This window comes from Suncus etruscus, chromosome 17 (assembly GCF_024139225.1).
Source record: "Suncus etruscus isolate mSunEtr1 chromosome 17, mSunEtr1.pri.cur, whole genome shotgun sequence".
Classification (NCBI taxonomy): Eukaryota; Metazoa; Chordata; class Mammalia; order Eulipotyphla; family Soricidae; genus Suncus; species Suncus etruscus.
Genome location: NC_064864.1, coordinates 74,018,011 through 74,040,076, shown reverse-complemented (window position 1 = coordinate 74,040,076; position 22,066 = coordinate 74,018,011). Strand labels below are relative to the sequence as shown.

The 22,066-nt window shown below is 44.3% G+C and overlaps 1 protein-coding gene and 1 non-coding gene across 3 annotated transcripts in view; one reads left to right on the top strand and one right to left on the bottom strand.

Annotated features, from left to right (window-relative positions):
• RCOR1 (REST corepressor 1) overlaps positions 1-22,066 on the top strand; it is a 97,276-nt gene that overhangs the window by 17,736 nt on the left and 57,474 nt on the right. The gene's annotated exons all lie outside the window — the stretch shown is intronic.
• Positions 2,847-2,979, bottom strand: LOC125995624 (small nucleolar RNA SNORA51). The gene has a single exon (XR_007491119.1). It is a non-coding gene; the product is annotated as a small nucleolar RNA SNORA51 (small nucleolar RNA).

Genomic DNA, 22,066 nt, shown 5'->3' with positions numbered 1-22,066 from the left:
GCAAGGCAGACACTTTACCTCTAGCGCCACCTCTCCCGCCTCAGCAGTATGTTTTTTGGGGAGAGTGGCCACTATACTGTCCCTTTAATTCTCAACCTTAGTTATTAAGGTCAGTGTAAAAATTCTCTGAGCTTTAGCCAGTAGAAAGGTCCAGAAGTGAGTTTCAAAGGAGGGGCAGTGTAGCACAGCTTTATTTCTTTCTCTTGCCATTGAAGACTAGCTAGTTCTTAAAAATCTTTGTCCCCCTGCAGCCTCTTGTGGAAGGAAGAAGAGAAGGGGCTTGTGTTCAAATGAGGCTGCAGGGTGAGAGGTTCCCAAACCTGGATGTTCTTTTTAGAAATAAAGCCACTTAGCATTCCCCAGGAAATCTGCCTTCTTGCAGTGAACTAAGTACCTCAGTGGCACCCAAGGATTGAGAATCATATAAGCATCTCACAGGGACAATATCATTCATTTGGGAAATGCTGCTCTGAAGGTTTGAGTAGAAGTCAGAGAGATCTGGCTTTAACCACATGTGGTGGGGAGCCTTGCACACTGCTGGCCCAGTTTTGCCCCAGGGATCAGCTCATCCCCTGTGGACCACCCTTGAAACCACTGTGCCTTCTAAAACTCAAGGTCCATCAGCTGCTGACTCTCTCCTCAGTTTATTTTGGGAAGTCTCTTCTGATCTCCTTTGACCTGGAAACCAGCTGTCTCCTGATGGCTCTACCCTGTCTGCTGCCCTCTGAGCAGACATGCTTCCTAAGCAGACTACATGTGGGGAAGCCCCGGGTTCTTCTTGTTTCTTTTTCCTTTTTGTTTGTGGGCCATACCAGTACATCATTGATGCTCAGGACTTAAACTGTCCTTAGGGATCACTCCCTAGGCTTGGGGGCAACATCTGCATGCCAGGGGTTAAACCTGATTTGGCTGTTTTAAAGTAAGTGCGTCTTAACCCCTGTATTCTCTCGTGTGTGTGTGTGTGTGTGTGTGTGTGTGTGTGTGTGTGCGCGCGCGCGCGCGCATGTTGTTATACATGGAGATACTCAGGACTTACCCAGGGGTCTCAAACTCAATTTACCTGCAGGCCACAGGAGGCAAAGTTGGGGTGATCCTTGAGTGCAAAGTCAGTAGTAAGCCTTGCACATTGGGGGGTGTGACCTAGACAACTAAAACAAAACAAAACAGAAAAAGATTTCTCTAGGGCAGGGCCACAAATTGTTGTACGGAGGGCCGTTTGAGGCCAGCGAGTTTGAGACCCCTGCAAGCTGTTGTCTCAGAGAGCCACATGTGGTTCTAGCGGCTAAGCCTGCATTGACTGCTATTGTGCTCTACGGATTGCACTTGCCTCCCTTGTCCTTAGTTTCCAATTCTGTCCTACTTTGCTAAGTACTCCAGGATAATTGTGATGCCATTAGATGGGACCCTTGTGTCCCCTTGGCACATGATTCTGGAGGCCTGATCCTTTACCATTTAGGAGGGACCTTTTAATTCCTAGTAATAGTTCTTGCTGAGATGTATGTATACGCTTTTGCCGTCTTTCTTTTTTTCCTTTTTGGGCCATACTTAGTGGTGCTCAAGGGCTGGTAGAAGCTCTGGACTCAGGAATTACTCTTGGCAGTGCTCGGGACAATATGGGATGCTGGGATCAAACTGGTCACCTGCATGCAAGGCAGGTGCCCTCTCTAACGTAGAGTATATTTTTTGCTTGTTTTTGTTTTTTGATCCACACCCCGTGACGCTCAGGGGTACTCCTGGCTATGCGCTCAGAAATCACTCCTGGCTTGGGGGACCATATGGGACACCGGGGGATCAAACTGTGGTCCGACCTAGGCTAGCTCGGGCAGGACAGACCGACAGATGCCTTTCCCCTTGCGCCACAGCTCTGGCTCCTCTCGTGTTTTTGTCCAGTGCCATGCCAGTTTTCTTTGGTTAGGTTCTTATACCTTTAAATTTTTGTTTTGTGCATGATTTTTCTTTTTCTAGCTCTTGTTTTGGGGATTGAAGCAAGTGCCTTATGCAAGCAGAGCACACACTACATTTAGCCACATCCCCAGCTGATTCTCCTAATTAATTTTTCAGTGGGGGGAGGGGACCCACACCTGGCAGTGCTCAAGGCTTCTTCCTGAGCATCCCTGTTCTGTGCTTAGAGATCACTCTTGGTGGACTTTGGGGACCCTCTGGACTGTGGGAATCACACCCGAGTCTGCTACAGACAAGGCAAATGCTCTACGTACCGTTCTTTTGCTCTGACCTCCTCTGGTTCTTCTTTATGTGGGGGGGGGGTTTGGGCTACACCGGTGATGCTCAGGGGTTACTCCTGGCTTGGGGGACCATATGGGACACCGGGGATTGAATCGAGGTCCTTCCTGGGTCAGCTGCATGCAAGGCAAGCACCCTGCTGCTGCGCTACTGCTCCAGCCCTCCCCCCCTTTTTTTTTTTTAAATGATTTTGGGCCACACTCAGTGGCCACATGCAGGGCTCTGGGGGATTCTTGGGTTATTCCTGGCTGAGCTTGGTGGGCATATGGGCTCTTGGGATCAAACCTGGGTTCAGCTGTGCCTGGGCAAGTGCTTCTCCATGCTATTGTACCATGCCACCCCCATTCTTTTTAATGTGCACCTTCCTTTTAATATCTTAATTATTGTGGTGTGGTTTTGACCCATCTTGATTTCCAATTTATGGATCCTCCCACTTCCCCTCGATAGCTTCCTCCTCTTGTTCATCTTAAAGTCAGAGCTATTCATTATAGAACATCCATTTTCTTCTCTCTTGCTCTCCTGTCATTTCATCTCCAGTCTTGATTAAGCTACAGACCTGTGTTTTGCCTGGATTTCCCAGAAGAGTGGAAGACAAAGCACTTTTTTTTTGTCCCCTAATTCATAATACAGACCAGGCAAAGGGCCTGTGTTGAGGTGTATATGGGGTGCATTTACTGTACCTTCTCTTTCTATACAGTCAGTGTAAAGAACACAGCCTAGGGTAAGAATTGGGAGGCCTTATCTTTTCTTTTTTGATGTTTTTAATATATGTATGTATGTATGTATGTATGTATGTATGTATGTATGTATGTATGTATGTATTTAAATAAAATCCTTCACCAGAGTAACATTTCCATGACCAATATCCCCAGTGTCCTTCCTCCCCACCCCACACCGGCCTGTACTCTAGACAGGCTTTCTACTTCCCTCATTCAGTCACATTTTGTTATGATAGTTCTCAGTGTAATTATTTCTGTGACTGCACTAAACGATCCCTGTGGTGAGCTTCATATCGGGAGCTGGACCCTCCAGTCCTCCTCTATTTGGTCTACACTTTTTTTTTTAAATATATACTTTTTCTGTTTTGAGGCCACCTCCATTGGTACTTGGGTGTTACTCTGGCTCCTTGCTACAGGGCTGGGAAAGGGGAGCTGAACAGGAGGGCTTATTTCTGGCTCTGTGTGCAGGGGTCACCCCCAGTGATGCTCATGGAACTGTATATGGGGGTGAATATTGACCCTAGGTTACCAAGGACTGTAACCTGCTGAACTGTCTCTCTAGCTCACTACTGGCTTTTTCTTGATTCTTTAGCTTGCTACTGCCTTAGGTTTTGCTTTTTTGGGTTTTAGATTTGGGGTCATACCCAGTGTGCTCAGTGCTTATCACGGGTCTCTTCTAGTGGACTCCTAAGATCTCTTTACCCATTTTCTTCTGCTTAGGGTTTTTTTCACTTACTCTGCCATTCACCTCTTACCCTAAGCAGTGACTTAGTTTTCTTTCTTACATGCTGCATTGAAAATGCCTGTTTTCTGAAGCTTTTTCTGGATAGTCTATCTGAAGATTTCAGCTGGACCCTGTACTTCCTGTACTCCTTCCTTGTTTTATTTTTCCCCTCTTTAACGCTTATCATTTCCTAGCATGCTTCCTTATTTATCTTGTTTACTGTTTGACTCTAGAAGGTAGGCTCTGTGATTCAAGTGCTTTTTCTTTTTCTTTCTATTTTTCTTTTTTTTCTTTTTGTATTTTGGGCCACATCCGGCGGTGTTAAGGGGTTCCTCCTGGCTCTACGCTCAGAAATAGCTCCTGGCAGGCTCAGGGGACCATATGGGATGTCAGGATTTGAACCAACATCCTTCTGCGTCTAAGGCAAATGCCTTACCGCTGTGCTATCTCTCCAACTCTCTAGTTTTGTTTTTGTTTTGTTTTGTTTTGTTTTGTTTTTTTATGTGGTTTTTTTTTTGGGGGGGGGTTGGGCCATACCCGGCAGTGCTCAGGCGTTACTCCTGGCTGTCTGCTCAGAAATAGCTCCTGGCAGGCACGGGGGACCATGTGGGACACTGGGATTCGAACCAACCACCTTTAGTCCTGGATTGGCTGCTTGCAAGGCAAACACCGCTGTGTTATCTCTCCGGGCCCGTTTTGTTTTGTTTTTAAGTCAAGTTTTAAAGATAATTCTCTTGGGATAATTCGTTGGTTTGTACAGCTCTCATTGTACTGTTCACGACTGTATCCATGGGAACCTAAGTAGGATGATATTAAGTTTATAATTTGTTACTGTCAGGTCTAGCTCAGATTGTATGAAAATTTCCTTATTGGAGACTGGATATTTATTTCACTTTTCTGTAGATGGTAAGTAAGCAGGGCAATTTGAAAATACAGTTGTGGGAACTGTAGCGGTGGCGCAAGCCATACAGCATCTATCTGCCTTGTGCCATGCTAGCCTCAGACAGACCATAGTTCAATCCCCCGGCATCCCATATGGTCCCTCAAGTCAGGAGTGATTTCTGAGAGCATAGCCAGGAGTAACCCCTGAGCATCACCGGTGTGGCCGAAAAACCAAAAAAAAGGAAAAGAAAATACAGTTGTGAAATTGTATTGACTTGGGATCAGAGAGATAGCACAGCGGCCTTTGCCTTGCAAGCAGCCGATCCAGGACCAAAGGTGGTTGATTCGAATCCCGGTATCCCATATGGTCCCCCGTGCCTGCCAGGAGCCATTTCTGAGCAGTCAGCCAGGAGTAACCCCTGAGCACCGCCGGGTGTGGCCCAAAAACAAAACAAAACAAAACAAAAAGAAATTGTATTGACTCTTCATAGTAGAAAGGACTGATCATATTTTTAACTAGGTGGATATTTGGAAAAACAGATAGTGAAAATAACCGTTGTAAGCGTAGCCTCTTTCTTAGGCTTTACTTAAATTTTTTATTATTTTGGGGCAGGAGTGATAGAACAGTGGGTAGGACAGGATGCTTGCCTTGCTTTCAGCTGATCCAGGTTTGATATTTAACATCTTGTACGGTCCCTTAACATAGAGCCAGGAGTAACTCATGCACATCACCAGATGTGTGCCCCCCAAAAAAAAATAATCTCAAAAAACATTTGTTTATTTATTTTTGGTTTTGGGTTACATTTGATGGTGCTTAGGGATTGCTCCTTAAGGTGCTCAAAGAACCATATGAGTGCTAGGGATCTGTTATCTCTCTCCAACCCTGCCCCTATGGGTCATTATTTTAGATGTCTGTAGATGAGACATGAATACTGGCCTGTTTGTTACAGAGTATATGTCAAATGCTAAAATGGTACTTCTACCATATTTTACTGTGATATTTTAATAGTTCTTCTGATTTAAAATTTTTTGTTTTTGTTTTGGGACCAAACCAGGCACCTCTCAGGGGTTATTTCTGGCTCTGCTCAGAAGTGCAGGCCCCAAGATGGAGCTTGCATGATGGTTGAACAACATTTTGAATGTAATGGCCTTAAAAGGTACCAGAGGGGCCAGAGAGATGGCATGGAGGAAGGGCATTTGCCTTGCATGTAGAAGGACCGTGGTTCCAACCCTGGCATCCCATATGGTCCCCCGAACCTGCCAGCAGGTTCCTGAGCATAGAGCCAGGAGTAACCCCTGAGCGTTGCCAGGTTTGATCCAAAAACCAAAAGCCAAACAAACAAAAACAAAAAACAAGAGGGACCAGAGCTATAGCTACCAGACTATAGTATAGTGGGTAGGGTGTTTGCTTTGCATGTTCCTGAAATCCTGGCAACCCATATGGTATCCCAAGCCCCAACAGGAGTAATCTTTGTGCAGAGCCAGGAGTAAGCCCTGAGCATCACTGGGTATGGCCCAAAAAAACCAAAATAATAATCCTCCCCTCCCCTCCCTTCCCCCTCCCTTCCCTTCCCTTCTGTTTTTGCTTTTTCTTTTTCTTTTTTTTTTTTTTTTTTTTTGGTTTTTCGGCCACACCCTTTTGATGCTCAGGGGTTACTCCTGGCTACGCGCTCAGAAATTGCCCCTGGCTTGGGGGGACCATATGGGACGCCGGGGGATCGAACCGTGGTCCTTTCCTTGGCTAGCGCTTGCAAGGCAGACACCTTACCTCTAGCGCCACCTCGCCGGCCCCTGTTTTTGCTTTTAAATAATTTTTATTTTGACCAAAATGGATTACAAATCTTTCACAGTAATATTTTAGGTACATAGTGACATTGAATCAGGGGCATTCCCACCACCAATGTTGTCCTCCCTCCACCACTGTTCCCAATATTCATCCCATATCCCCTTTCTTTGCTCCCCGGGCTGCTAGTATAAGTGGTCCCCTCTGTATCTAGCTTGTTGTAGATTGGGTATCTATTCGTTGTTGTTGACTTTAGTTTGGTGTTTAAGTCTGATCATTTTTTATTTCTACTCAATATTCGTTTGATCTTGGTACCCTCCATTATTTCCCCTTCAATTTGAGGCAGAACAAGATGGTTCAAGTTATGTGATTCTTTTTAAAAGAAAAAGGGGGGGGGGGGGCAAAAATCAAACAAGCAAAAAACAGGAGAAGTCCTTCTAGAGGCTATAAATATCAATTTAAGAGAAGAAAGGGAAAAAGGAAGAAAAATATAACAATACAGAAAAAAAGTCAAATAAACAAAAAAACCCCAAAACCGAAAAGCACCACAGCAACAAAGACAATATAAATAAAACCAAACAATAACCATGGTTCCAAAATAAAAACAAAACAAACAACAATAACAAAAATTAATTTGTGCTTCTCTCTTTTTTTTGCATAGGCACAGTAAGTATTGGAGAGATTAGAAAGGGAATTCCCGGGGCTGGAGAATTGGGGCCGGGTGTTTGCCTTACATGCAGAAGGATGGTGGTTCGCATCCCGGCATCGCATATGGTTCCCTGAGCCTGCCAGGGGTGATTTCTGAGCATAGAGCCAGGAGTAACCCCTGAGGGCTGCCGGGTGTGACCCCAAAACCAAAAACCAAAAAAAAAAGAAAGAGAACTCCCTTGGCCTAATAGATACAGGGTTTCTCCACTCTTGAAGTATACTGTTATGGGAATAACTCCAGGCTCTGTACATGCTCTTTTACTCTCCACTAGGTCCTTTTGTGGTGTCTGGAAACTCCCCTCCCCTCCCTTCCCCTCCTCTCCCATTGGAGCTCAGTGCTCAGGAGTTGCTCCTGGCAAGCTCTGGAGGTCATATGGGATGCTGGGAATCTAACCTGAGTCAGTCCAGGGTTAGCATGTGTAAAGCAAATGCCCTACCACTGTGCCATTGCTCTGCCCCCCCCCCCAAAGTAATCTTAAGAAAGAGCTGGAGATGGAGTCCGAGCGATAGCACAGTGGTAGGGTGTTTGCCTTGCATGTGGCTGACCCAGGACAGACCTCGGGTTGATCCCTGGCATCCCATATGGTCCCTCAAGCCAGGAGCGATTTCTGAGCTCATAGCCAGGAGTAACCCTCTAGTGTCACTGGGTATGCCCCCCCCCCCCCAAAAAAAAAAAAAAAAAAAAAGAAAGCTGCTCTGCAGATAGGTGACCTGGATTCGATTCCTGCGACCAGCTCTGCCAAGAGAAAACCAGGAATAAGGGGCTGGAGCAATAGCATAGGTGTAGGGCATTTTGACTTGCATGCTGCTGACCTGGGACAGACTCGGGTTCAATACCCGGCATCCTATATGTTCCCTCAAGCCTGCCAGATCTTTTATCATTTGGTTAAATTGATTCTCAGGGTCAATTTTAGATTGGGGGTCTCCTTAGGTCATGGCTATGTTGTCTGACCTGGAGTGCCTGGGATGTGAAGTAGCATTTTTATGTGTCTAGCAGGGCCAACACAGAGTGAAAAAAGGGTCAGCCATGTGGCCTAACTATTATTAGATATTTTTTCTTTCTTTTTTTTTTTTTTTTTTTTTTGTTTTTGGGCCATACCCGGCGGTGCTCAGGGGTTACTCCTGGCTGTCTGCTCAGAAATAGCTCCTGGCAGGCACGGGGGACCATATGGGACAACCACCTTTGGTCCTGGATCGGCTGCTTGCAAGGCAAATGCCGCTGTGCTATCTCTCCAGGCCCATTATTAGATACTTTTAATAATTTTTTTGACCAAAGTAAATTAAAAATCTTTCACAGTAATATTTAAGGTACAGAGTGACAATGAGTCAGGGGCATTCCAACCACAATTGTTTTCTTCCCTCCACCCCTGTTCCCAGTATACATCCCTTATTTCCCTCCTTTCCTTCCAGACTGGTCCCCTCTGTGTATAGCTTATTGTAGATTGGGTATTGATTCTGTTGTCGCTGACTTTGGCGGTTCCTCTTTCTTTTTTTTTTGTTTTTTTGTTTTTTTGTTTTTTTGTGGTTTTTGGGTCACACCCGGCAGTGCTCAGGGGTTACTCCTGGCTTCATGCTCAGAAATTGCTCCTGGCAGGCACGGGGGACCATATGGGACACCGGGATTCGAACCGATGACCTTCTGCATGAAAGGCAAACGCCTTACCTCCATGCTATCTCTCCGGCCCGGTTCCTCTTTCTTAAGTTTTTTTTTTATTTTTTGGTTTTTGGTTTTTGGGCCACACCGGGTGGTGCTCAGGGGTTACAACTTGCTCTGTGCTCAGAAATTGTTCCTGTCAGACTCGGGGGAACATATATGATGCTGGGAATTGAACCCAGGTCTGTTCCAGATTGGCAGTGTGCAGGGCACATGCCTACTGCTGTGCTTATCGCTCTGGCCCTCTGCATATTGTTTTAAACAAAAATTGCTTTAATTAAAAAAAAAAAAACTGGGAACAAAATCATGAAGACAACAGAATGTAAAAAAAATTGTTTTTAAATTTTGGGTCACACTCAGAGGCGCTCAGGGGTTACTCCTGGCGCTGCACTCAGGCAGGCTCAGGGATGCTGGGAATCAAACTGGGGTCCATCCCGGACTGGCAACACGCAAGGCAAACAAACGCATTATCACTGTACTCTCTCTGGCTTCTCGTTTTTTTTTGGTTTTTGGGCCACACCCAGCGGTGCTCAGGGGTTACTCTTGGCTGTCTGCTCAGAAATAGCTCCTGGCAGGCACGGGGGACCACATGGGACTCCGGGATTCGAACCAACCACCTTTGGTCCTGGATCGGCTGCTTGCAAGGCAAATGCTGCTGTGCTATCTCTCCGGGCCCGCCCTCTCAAGTTTTTAAGTACACAAATTAAGGGTTTTTAGATACATTTATAATATTTGTACAACCATCATGCAAATTCCATCCCTGGGTCCTGCATTTCCAGGAGCATTATGGGAGCTGGCTGGTTATTGCTGTTTTTGTTCCTGCCAAGTTGCTTCTATCATTGAACCCGAAGGGGGGATGATCAGTTTCTGAAGGAAGTGGTGTTGGTTCACGGGCTCACAACCAGGCAAAATCAGTTTCTAGATATACTCCTCAAATAATTTCCGTGGGCTACCTGCTTCAGTGCTCTATGAAACTCAGATTGAAATACCTTGCGCAGCGTGGTACTGGTCTATGAATCAGACCATCCAGGCAGGTAGACAGAAAGAGCCATGGCTGGCCTTGTGGGGTCTAGAGCTAGAATACTTGTGGAAATAGTGAGCTTTTTGGTGAAGGACTCTTGAAATTCCATTTTATGCTACCAGAAAAAGTACATACAGAACATTTAGAGAGTGGCATATACCATTTAAAAGACCATTATTTCCAGTAGTGCAGCAGTATAATCAGAATTGAATGCTTCCTCATAAACTACAGATGGAGGAACAATTTAGGAAGAAAGAAAAATTACACAGACCGGAGTGGTGGCTCAAATGGTAAGGTGTCTGCCTTGTCTGTGCTAGCCTAGGACGGACCAGGGTTTGATCCCCCAGCATCCCATGTGGTCCCCCAAGCCAGGAGCGATTTCTGAGCGCATAGCCAGGGGTAACTCCTGAATGTCAGCAGGTGTGGTCCAAAAACAAAACAAAAAATACGGAATTGATTATAGTTTTCTGTCTTTGTTACATGAAAAGAAGAGAAAGCCATTGAACACTGGTCTAGGAAAGTCCATGAAGGGCCAGAGAGATGGTCCAATTCATCAGGTCTTTGGCTTCACATACAGCCAACCTTGGTAGTAGACTCTCCCCAGCTCTACCAGGAATGATTCCCTGAGCTGAGTAAGGTGTCAGCCAACCCTGAGCATAACCAAGGTTCTTTTCCTCCTTCAAAACAGCATTTATGAAGAGCAAGGTTTACCTAAGAGGAAGAAGGGGATTAATGGAAAGAATCCAGTTACTCTTAAAACTCCTTAGAATGTGGCTACCGCAGGCACAGAATCACATTATACATCAGTAGTTCTGGATGAATGAAGCTCTGAAGTGGTAAATGGATGATGTTGATAAAGATGACAAAAGTGGTTTTAAATAACCCGTATCTGGAGTAAAAGAAGAAGAATGTCTCAAATACTATGTCAAGAAAACAAACAAAAAAACAGTCATCATGAACACATTAGTGCAGGGGTCTCAAACTCGCGGCCCGCGGGCCGTTTGCAACCCTCCGAACAACATCTTGTACAACAGTTCCGTTCGGGGTATGCAAATATTTAATGCAATTTTTTGTGATTTTTTTTTCTTATTAATGCGATTTTTATTGCGAATATTCAGTAAGCAAATAACCGTGAATACTAGCACAGACGTCATTTCCGCTGCTCCTGCCCGCTGTCCCTTGCATTATCGGAGGCCTAAGGGAGAGAAGTTTATTACAAAATTAGATTTTGTCATACCTTCATCATGACTTCATCAAAGCCTGCAGTGAAGAGAAAGATTGATGATGAGCACAGACAATTTCAGGAAAAGTGGGAGACGCAGTATTTCTTTGTTGATCACAGGGGCATCCCCGCATGTCTTATTTGCTCAGAGAAAGTTGCAGTGCACAAGGAATACAACTTGAAATGCCATTATTCAACTAAACATGCTGAGGAATGTGCAAAATATCAAGGAAATGAGAGAGCCAAGCGGCTTGCCAGTCTTAAAGCATGTCTAATCCAAGCGGGTTGCCAGTCTAAAAGTATGTCTAATGAGGCAACAAGATTTCTTCAAGAAAGCAACCAAAGAGAATGTTGCATCGTTGAAGCTAGTTACATGGTTAGTGAGATGATTGCTAAGGCAGGGAAACCATTCACAGAAGGAGAGTTTGTTTAAAAATGCATGTTACAGGCTGCAAGTATTATCTGTCTGGAAAAGTAAGGTCAGTTTAGGAAAATCAGCCTTTCTGCCAACACTGGCAGAGCGCATTTCTGACATGTCAAGTGACATTTATCACCAACTGTGTGAGAAAGCCAAATGTTTTGATGCATACTCAGTTGCTCTTGACGAGGGCACAGATATAACAGACACTGCGCAGCTCACAATTTATGTCTGTGGTGTTGATTGCAATTTTGAATTGACAGAGGAGCTGCTCGCAATAATTCCAATGCATGGCCAGACCACTGCTAATGAGATATTTCAGCATCTTTGTGATGCCATTGAGAATGCAGGTTTGGCATGGAAGAGGTTTGTTGGAATAATAACTGATGGAGCGCCATCAATAACAGGGAGGAAAGATGGACTGGTGGCACCTGTTCAAAAAAACTTGAAGAGGAGGGTGCAGAGAAGGCCATTGTTCTTCACTGCATTATCCATCAGCAGGCTCTTTGCAGTAAATACCTGCCGTGTGACAATGTGATGTCTGTTGTAGTGAAATGCATCAACCAAATCGGATCCAGGGGCTTAAAGCACAGGAGGTTCCGTGCTTTTTTAGAGGAAATGGAGTCAGAATATGGAGATGTGCTCTATTTCATCAGAGGTACGTTGGCTCAGCAGGGGAAATGTCCTGAAAAGATTTTTTGAGTTGAGAGAAGTGAAAGCCTTCATGGAGAAGGATGGGAATGCTGTTTCTGAGTTGAGTGATCAGAAATGGCTCATGGACTTAGCTTTTCTTGTTGACATCACACATACGCTGAATGTACTAAACAAGATGTTACAAGGCCCGAGGCAGCTTATCAGTGCTGCCTATGACAACATGAGAGCATTCTCCACAAAACTTGTGTTATGGAAACCCCAGCTCTCTCAGACAAACCTTTGCCATTTCCCAGCATGCAAGGAACTTGTGGATGCAGGAATACCACTCAGTGGTGAGAAATATGTTGATGCTATTTTTAAGCTAGAGAAGGAATTTGATCCCAGATTTGCAGACTTCAAAAAGCACAGAGCCACTTTCCAAATTTTTGTGGACCCCTTTTCCTTGGATATGCAAGATGCCCCTCCTGTGCTTCAAATGGAGCTCATTGACCTGCAATGCAAATCTGATCTCAAAGCCAAGTTCAGGAAGATTAGTGGAAAAGCAGACATGCATGGGCAAGTTTTGAGAGAATTGCCCCCCAGCTTCCCTGAGCTTTCCCAAATGTTCAAGCGCACCATGTGCCTTTTTTGGAGCACATATTTGTGTGAAAAGTTATTCTCCACATTGAACTTCAATAAGTCAAAGTACAGGTCTAGACTTAATGATGATCATCTTCAAGCATACTGAGGGTGTCTCAACTGCTTCCTCTCTAAAGCCAAATGTGGTTCAGATTTGTGAGAAGCACTGTCAAGTCTCTGGCAGCAAGGAATAGGCAAAAGATGCCATGTTCAGAAGAACTGTTCATGATCTTCACTCAGTGTTCTATTCATGTTCAGAAGAAATAATTAAAACTGTTAATAATGATGTTTGAGAACTTTTTTTTTTCATGGATAGATTAGAGGGAGATTCAAGTTTATTTATACATGTAGACTCCTCAAATGGGTGAGAACCAAATGCAGTCACATAGATATTATATAGATTAGATACAGGATAAAGTGATTCTATGGAAACAGTTTTTCATCAAATATACACAGCAGTTTCTAACATACAAATGCTTTGTACAATCAATGATGAATACATTTGGTTTCAAGTTCCATAAGGACATTTAATAATTTCTTCTGTGACTCCATCCTGCTGCTACTCTAGCAACCATATACATCAGATTCTTCGTTTTGGTTATAGATATTTTTATTAGATAACTATGAGATACAAAGTTAAAAAGTTGTTGATAGTTGAGTTTCAGTCACATAATATTCCATCATCCTTCCCTTCTCCAGGGTTCATTTCCTGCCACCAATCTCCCCAGTTACCTTTCTGTTTCTCACTGCCTACCTCCAGCCTGACTTTCTGGAAGACACTTGTCTTCTCTGTCCCCAACTTCCCCCACTCTTTTTCCCTTTTAGGCACCATGGTTTGCAATACTGTTACTGAAGGCAAATAATACATACCGTTTTATCACTCATTTCTTTTAGTTCCCAGTTCTTGTGCAAAGTGTAAGTTCAACTATTATTATAATAATGATCCATTCTCTGACCTAGCTGCATATAAGTCTATGATTTATAGCCTATTAATCTTTTCCTATATTCTACAATGGATTATTCAGAGAATTTGCCTCTGATTCTCTGGGTCTGCTCCTAATTTTCACACTATGTGATCATGAGCTCAAATTTTCAGTGCCTCACATGCCAAGATTATGGTGTCAGCTCTGCTATTAGAACCTGACAGCAATGCTGTCTGCAATCTGGGGTCTTGCAAGTGATTTCTTACTACACTTTAGTCAGTTGTGTGAAAGCCCCATAACTCTGTGTGATTGACAGCAAGCACTTAAACCAAAAGTTAACCAAGTGCTAAGACCAAAAATATGATCCCTGGTGTAAATGTGGATGTATACTGCAAATCTCCACACACCCAATTTAATACTACAACCATCTATTTGAGAATCTCAGAAATGCCAACCCAGGTAAGAGTACCACAACTAAAAGGAAAGAAACATTGTTGTGTACCACAGCCAAGCAGGCAAGACCCATGACTTGACGTGGATTTACACACATTTACCAAAAACAGTAAAGGTAGAAATGTGCAAGGACCATAGCCAGAAGTGGGGATAACATTTGATCATAACAACAGTCATTGAAGTGATAAACTCAGAACCATTTTTTAAAGATATAAACTTCCTGATGTCAAGAAGATGTTTACATGTCTCGTCTCAGCATTCTTGTCCAAGTGAAGGACATAGTATATACCAGAAACAGTCATGAATGTACCTTTCCAAACAATTCCCAGAATTTGAAGCATCCTAATTGAGAGCTGCATAGTTATGAAGGAAATAGATTTTACCTTATAGTTCTTGATAAAATTATGACTACTCTTAAGTTCTTTAAAGTAGTATTTATTTAGGAGCTAAATTATAGTACAGTGAGTAAGGTGCTTGCCTTGCATGTTGCCAACCGAGGTTCTATTCTGGTACCCACAAACACCAAACACCTTCAGAAGAGACTTTGGTTAAGCAAACATCTTTAGAAGAGACTCCTAAGCTCAGAGTCAGTAGTAGTCCTGAGTACAGCATGGAATGCAGAGCCAGGAGTAATCTCTCAGCACTTCTGAATGTGGACCCCCAAATCAGCAAAATAAAACTAATTATATTTAATTTTGGTATCTTTTTTTTTAATTTTTTTTTGACATTTTAAATTGCTTTATTTAAAGACCATAATACAGGTTGTTCACAATACAGTCAGGAGTAGTTTTTTTACAGTTGCAAAGTATGCATGATTGAATTTCAGTTATACAATGCACAACACCATTCACCAGTGTATGTTTTCTGCCACCACTTTCCCTAATTTCCTCCTGCCCTGCTGCATCTGAGTGAGATATTTTCTTTTCTCTCTGTATAAGTATATATACACATATATGTGTATGTACATATATTTTTTTTCTTTTCCCTTTTTTTTTTATAATAGCTTATTTTTATTGAAGATCAGAAGTTAATATACGGTTAACATTATTTCTGCACACAACTTTCCAACAGTACCCCCATGGCCTGAGCGCTTCTAACCTTCACAGTAGCCCAAGGGCCCCTTTCATAATAGCTCAATCCAGGGCCTATTTTAGTAACATAGGATTGAAACATAAACCAATCAGATTTGTACAAGTACAACAATTTTAACCAATGGGAGCATAAACACATTTTGATGGCTGGGAAGGATAAAGAGGAACCTGGCATGATGGGGGGAGGGGAAGCAAATTCTTAAACAAATAGCTAAATGATATTTACGCAAATACAATTATTTGTTTAGCCTATTTTCCATTTAGATCTATCTTTTGTGCAAGCAATAAGGATCATAATTTAAACTTTACAAAAACATATCAATAACTACATACTTGAGAGCAGTTACAAAAACAGGTTCCATGGAAAGGTTAAGGCATCTGGTTAAGCCAGATTCTTTGTGCTGAGCTAAATTTATTTGCAGAGTTTTCTGTTGGTTCGGGGCTATGCAAACTTTTGTGGCTTGAATCAGACAGGCGGTGGAAAATTCATTCAGAGTTCCTTTGATATGTGGGGTGCTCGATCTCCCACATCTCCCCCTGTTTAGTATACAATATAGAAGGGACAGACGTGCCTCGGTGGACTGGCCACACTGGGTGAAGAGGTGTGGGGCTTCCAGTCACCGCATCTGCTACCCTTGATTCAGTCGTTTCCAAATCTTGGCAAAGCACAGATTGAGGTCTATGCACCAGCTCCTCGATAACTTCAAACTTAAGTGGCGGAGAGTTGGCAGGAGGGGAGATGTCAGGTGTCAGCTGGTCTTCTGAGGTGCATAGTTGTTGGTACAGAACCTTTGAGTCCTTTCTGGTTGCTTCATCCACTTGATTCTTTACGAAGGTGGTGAGTTTGCGAAAAGCCCAAGGACCAAAGGAAACTAGCAACATAAAGCCAATGAAGGGCCCCAAAAAGGCTGGGAGCACTGTTGTTATCCATGGAGTGGTAGAAAACCAATTTTTGTACCAGCTTTCACTCTACTCTATATCTTTTTGTCTATTTACTAAATTATCCTCTATGTGTTGAATGCTATCTCTAGCTAAGCCGAATTTATTTTAAAAAGCAACATTTTACTCTAAGGATGACACAAATTCCCCCCTCCCTCAAAAAAAATGTTAATTTTGAACCACGGCGTTATTCTGCACTCTTTGCTAGGAAATCAACAGTAGTGTAAACTTCTTTAAGTTTGTAAACATTTTTAGCCACAGTTGTAAGGCATTAGCAGATTCTAGAGTATGAACCAATGAATAAATATTTGTGCTTACACCAATAACACCTAAGCCTTTTAATAAGGCTAGGGTGATGGCAGTGTTTGATTTTTGAACTGCAGCAGCGGGGAGAGACACAAGATTATATTTAAGAGGTAATAAGGCAATTTTTGATCTAACAGTCAATTTAGGCATTAAAACAACCAAAACACAGTGGTACTAGGACTAAAGAAACAAATGTAAAACAATGGGGGAGATAAACTAGTGAAACAGGCAAAAAAAAAAAAAGAATTTTTTTTTAATCCCTTATGCGGCCCTGCCTCACCCCAACTTTGCCTCCTGCAGCCCCAGGTAAATTGAGTTTGAGACCCCTGCATTAGTGTATATTCTAATTTTTTAATGCGATTTTTTGTGATTTTTGTTTGTTTTTTTTGTTTTTGGGCCACACCCGAAGGTGCTCAGGGGTTACTCCTGGCTGTCTGCTCAGAAATAGCTCCTGGCAGGCACGGGGGACCATATGGGACACCGGGATTCGAACCAACCACCTTTGGTCCTGGATTGGCTGCTTGCAAGGCAAACGCCACTGTGCTATCTCTCTGGTCCCAATATTCTAAAAAAATTTTTTTGGTGGTCACACACCACAAGGTCCCCTGTGCCTACTAGGAGTGATTTCTGAGCACAGAGCCAGGAGTAACCCCTGAGCACTGCCAGGTGTGACTCAAAAACCAAAAAAATAAATAAAAAGTCTTTCCCAAAAAAGCGGAACCAGTTAAATGAGTGAATGAGGATCCTTTATTCAGCTTTTACAGTAGTCCTTTTGCTTTCTGGTCTTGGGAGGGAAGGAGAGAGGGAGGGAGGGAGAGAGGGAGGGAGGGAGAAAGAGACACACACAGGTACTGGGTGAGGTGACATCTCACAGTTGTTCTGATTTGCCTTTATTTCCCTGATGATCAGTGGTGCAGAGCATTTCTCATATACCTTTTGGCCATTTGTATGGCCAGCTTCTTTGAGGAAGTTTCTGGTTATGATTTATTTTCCCCAATTTTTGAATGGGATTGGTTAATTTTTTCTTATAAAGTTTTACTAGATATTAACCTTTTTTTTTGTTTTTATTTTTTATTTTTGGGTCACACCCAGCAGTGCTCAGAGGTTAGTCCTGGCAGGCTCAGGGGATCATATGGGATGCCAGGATTCAAACCACCACCGTTCTTCTGCATGCAGGGTAAATGCTTTACCTCCATGCTAACTCTAGGTCCCTTTCACAGCAATATTTAAGGCACATAGTGACAATGAATGAGGGGCATTTCCTCCTCCACTTCCTCCCCCCTTTTCTCCCTTTTTTTTGGTTTTTGGGTCACACCCAGCAGCACTCAGGAATTACTCCTGGCTCTGTGCTCAGAGATATGGGATGCCGGGATTCAAACCACCCTTCTTGTGCTTGGAAGGCAAACGCACTACCTCCATACTATTTTTCCGGCCCCAGGAATCACTTCTTTTTTTTTTTGTTTTGTTTTGTTTTTTGGGGGGCCACACCCGTTTGATGCTCAGGGGTTACTCCTGGCTAAGCACTCAGAAATTGCCCCTGGCTTGGGGGAACCATATGGGATGCTGGGGGATCGAACCTCAGTCCTTCCTTGGGCAGCCCTTGCAAGGCAGACACCTTACCTCTAGCGCCACCTCACCGGCCCCAGGAATTACTTTTTGTGGTGCTCTGGAACTATATAGGATGCCAGGGATCAAACCCAGGTCATCTAATGCAAGGCCAGTGCCCCCCTCACTGTACCTTCTCTCTGGCCCCACCTTAATTACTTTCTTAAAGTCTAAGTCCCATGTAAAATGCAACCTCTGTCTTGGTTGAAGAGTAGGTAGAGACAAGGTTCAGTTTTTATTTGAGTCAGTCTTGAGCAATATGTTGTCATGACTGGGAGGTTCTGGTGGTCAGTAGTTCCTGTGCTTTGTATGCCTAGAGAGGACTGTGAGCCTGCTCAGCTTCTATATCCCCTGCAGAGGGAGGCCACCCAGCAGGTGGTCCACACAGTTTACAATTGATGGGGATTGGCCACACCTTCTTGTGATTGGCCTTTGTTATTTGGAGTAGGGGCTCCCAAACAGCGCTCAAGGGTCTAGGCCTGTGGTCGGCAACCTGCTCCGAGCCACATGTGGCTCTTTCCACTTTTAATTGGGCTCTTCTGTTTGAGAGCCGCTTCAGGAGTCAGGACTCTGCTCCTAGCCTCTGTCAGTGCGTGCCCGCCCTGTGTGGCTCTCAAAATAAATTTCAATCTTGGTTTTGGCGAGATTTGGCTCCGTTGAAAAAAAAGGTTGCTGACCACTGGCTAGGCTAGGGACACTTCTGGAGATATACTAGGACTAGTAGTACGGGAAGCCTCTGGTCCACCATCCAAAGCTGGGGATCAAACTTGGATTCATGGCATGCAAGGCATGCACCTCTAATGCCCTGTTTGGGGGTGGGGGAGTGCACCCAGAAGTGCTTGGGGATAGAATAAAAACAGAGCTCCATGCAGATCATGTGCTCAGCCCTTTGTGACTTCTTTCCAGCTTGCTGACTTCAGCTTTTACAGAAACTTATTTAGAAAGACATGGGGGAAGAGAAAGAGAAATACATGGTGAGAGAGAACACAAGCTTCTCCAGAGTAGAAATAATCCAGCAAAGAAATACCAGATAGGCAGACAAAATATGGGCTCCAGGGAGAGCATGGACTTGAAGAACAAGCCCCAGCTTACTGGTTTTAAAAAGAGAAATTTAGGGACGGAAAGATAGCACATTGGTAGGGCGCTTGCCTTGTAAGCAGCCGATCCAAGGCAGACTGTGGTTTGAAGCCTGGCATTCCATGTGGTCCCCCCGTTGCCTGCCAGGAGCAATTTCTGAGTACAGAGCCAGGAGTAACCCCTGAGTGCTGCTGGGTGTGACCCAAAAACCAAAACATAAATAAAATAAATTAAAAAAAAAAAAGAAATTTAGGGGCTGGAGAGATAGCATGGAGGTAAGGCCTTTCATGCAGAAGGATGTTGGTTCGAATTCTGGCATCCCATATGGTTTCCCGAGCTTGCCAGGAGTGATTTCTGAACACAGAGTCAGAAGTAAGGCCTAAGCATCGCTGGCTGGGGACCGAGTGGTGGTGCAAGTGGAAAGGCCTCTGCCTTGCCTGCACTAGCCTAGACTAGTTCTATCTCCTGGTGTCCCATATGGTCCCCCAAGCCAGGAGCAATTTCTGAGCGTCACCGAGCATCACCGGGTGTGACCGAGAAACAAAAACAAAAACAAAAAAACTTCTTTAAAAAATTTAAAAGAAGAAAAATAAAGAAATGATTCCTAGTAGGGTCAGGGGAATGTATGGGATGTCAGGGATCGGGTCTGGGTCAGCTGTGTCCAAGGCCAACACCATGCCTGCCATTCTATTGCTCTGGCCCCTGGTCCTCACTTTTTATGTTTCTTTTTAAACTGAAGTAATGTGAGGCGTGAAATATAGGTCAGAACTTTTCCGGGAGGATTACACCCTTTGTTGTTCAGGACTTGCTCCTGGTGGTGCTCAGGGAACCATATGGGATGTGGGGGATTGAACCCAAATCAGCCTCATGCTAGGCAAACACCCTCTCCCCTATACGAATACTCTGACTCTGATTTTTTTTTTTGTTTTGTTTTTTGGGCCACACCCAGCGGTGCTCAGGGATTACTCCTGGCTGTCTGGTCAGAAATAGCTCCTGGCAGGCACGGGGGACCATATGGGACACCGGGATTCGAACCAACCACCTTTGGTCCTGGATCAGCTGCTTGTCTTATGAATTCTTCTATAGCTGTGTTCATATTTCTATGATTATGTACATTTTTTGTAGAATGGAACTCATAACTTCTATAATGTTTGCAGAGGAATTTATTTGTCTTTAGAAAGGGTGTAGCTGCTTGTTTTTGGGTTGTGTATACTTTTTCAGGGTTAAAAATCTCTGTTAAAAATGTCTCTCCGGGGCCGGAGAGATAGCATGGAGGTAAGGCGTTTGCCTTTCATGCAGGAGGTCATCGGTTCGAATCCCGGCGCCCCATATGGTCCCCTGTGCCTGCCAGGAGCAATTTCTGAGCCTGGAGCCAGGAATAACCCCTGAGCACTGCCAGGTGTGACCCAAAAACCAAAAAAAAAAAAAATGTCTCTCCATTGAGGCCAGAGAGATAGCATGGAGGTAAGGTGTTTGTCTTGCACGCAAAAGGACAGTAGTTCAAATCGCAGCAAAAACAAAAACAAAAAAACAAAAACAAAAAAAAAAGAAAAAAAAGAAATCGCTCCTGGCAGGCTTGGGGGACCATATGAGAAGCTTGGATTTGAACCACTGTCCCTCTGCATGCAAGTCAAATGCCCTACCTCCATGCCATCTCTCCAGCACCTAATTTGGTGTGTGTGTGTGTGTGTGTGTGTGTGTGTGTGTGTATGTGTTTGTTTGTTTTGGAGACACACCTGGTGACGATCAGGGGTGTGTGTGTGTGTGTGTGTATGTGTGTGTGTGTGTGTGTTTTGGGGCCACACCTGGTGACGATCAGGGGTTACTCTTGGCTCAGAAATCTCTCCTGGGGCCGGAGAGATAGCATGGAGGTAAGGCGTTTGCCTTTCATGCAGGAGGTCATCGGTTTGAATCCCGGCATCCTATATGGTCCCCTGTGCCTGCCAGGAGCAATTTCTGAGCCTGGAGCCAGGAATAACCCCTGAGCACTGCCGGGTGTGACCCAAAAACCACAAAAAAAAAAAAAAAAAAAAAAAAAAAAAAAAAAGAAATCTCTCCTGGCTTGGAGGACCATATGGGACACCAGGGGATTGAGGAGCCTCGGTCTGTCCCAGGCTATTGCAAGCAAAGCAGATGCCTTACAGCTTGCGCCACCACTCTGGCCCCTAGTTTGGGTTTTGGATCACACCAAGCAGTGCTGGGGGCTATGGGTCTTGGAGCATCAATAGGTACCAGGGATTAAACCCAGGCCACCTGCATGGAAGCACACACCCAGGCCTTTGAGTCTGGGCCTACTAGAAAAACCTATTATAAAAAGTTTTCATGTGGGGCCGGAGAGATAACACAGCGGTGTTTGCCTTGCAAGCAGCCGATCCAAGACCTAAGATGGTTGGTTCGAATCCCGGCATCCCATATGGTCCCCGTGCCTGCCAGGAGCTATTTCTGAGCATAGAGTCAGAAGTAACCCCTGAGCGCTGCAGGGTATAAGCCAAAAACAAAAAATAAAAACAAAAGTTTCCATGTGATAACTGGATTTACCACCCAATGTCATCATATTTAAAAAGGAGAGACATTATTTTTGTTGTTGCTGGTCAAACCTGGAGGCGCTCAGGGGTAACTCCTGGCAGGCCCTGGGGAGGTAGGTGGGGGGACAGGGATGGGGCTGGATCATACGGGACCCCAAGATTTGAACTACTATCTGTCTTGGGTCAGCTGCATGCAAGTCAAATGCCCTACCGCTGTGCTATCTTTCTCGCCCCAAAAGGAGAGATTTTTTTCCTTTTGTTTTGTTTTTTTTTGTTTTGTTTTGTTTTGTTTTGTTTTGTTTTGGTTTGGTTTGGTTTGGTTTTTGGGCCACACCCGGTAACGTTCAGGGGTTACTCCTGGCTATGTGCTCAGAAGTTGCTCCTGGCTTGGGGGACCATATGGGACACCGGGGGATCGAACCGCGGTTCGTCCAAGGCTAGCGCAGGCAAGGCAGGCACCTTACCTTTAGCGCCACCACCCGGCCCCTGGTTTTGGTTTTATG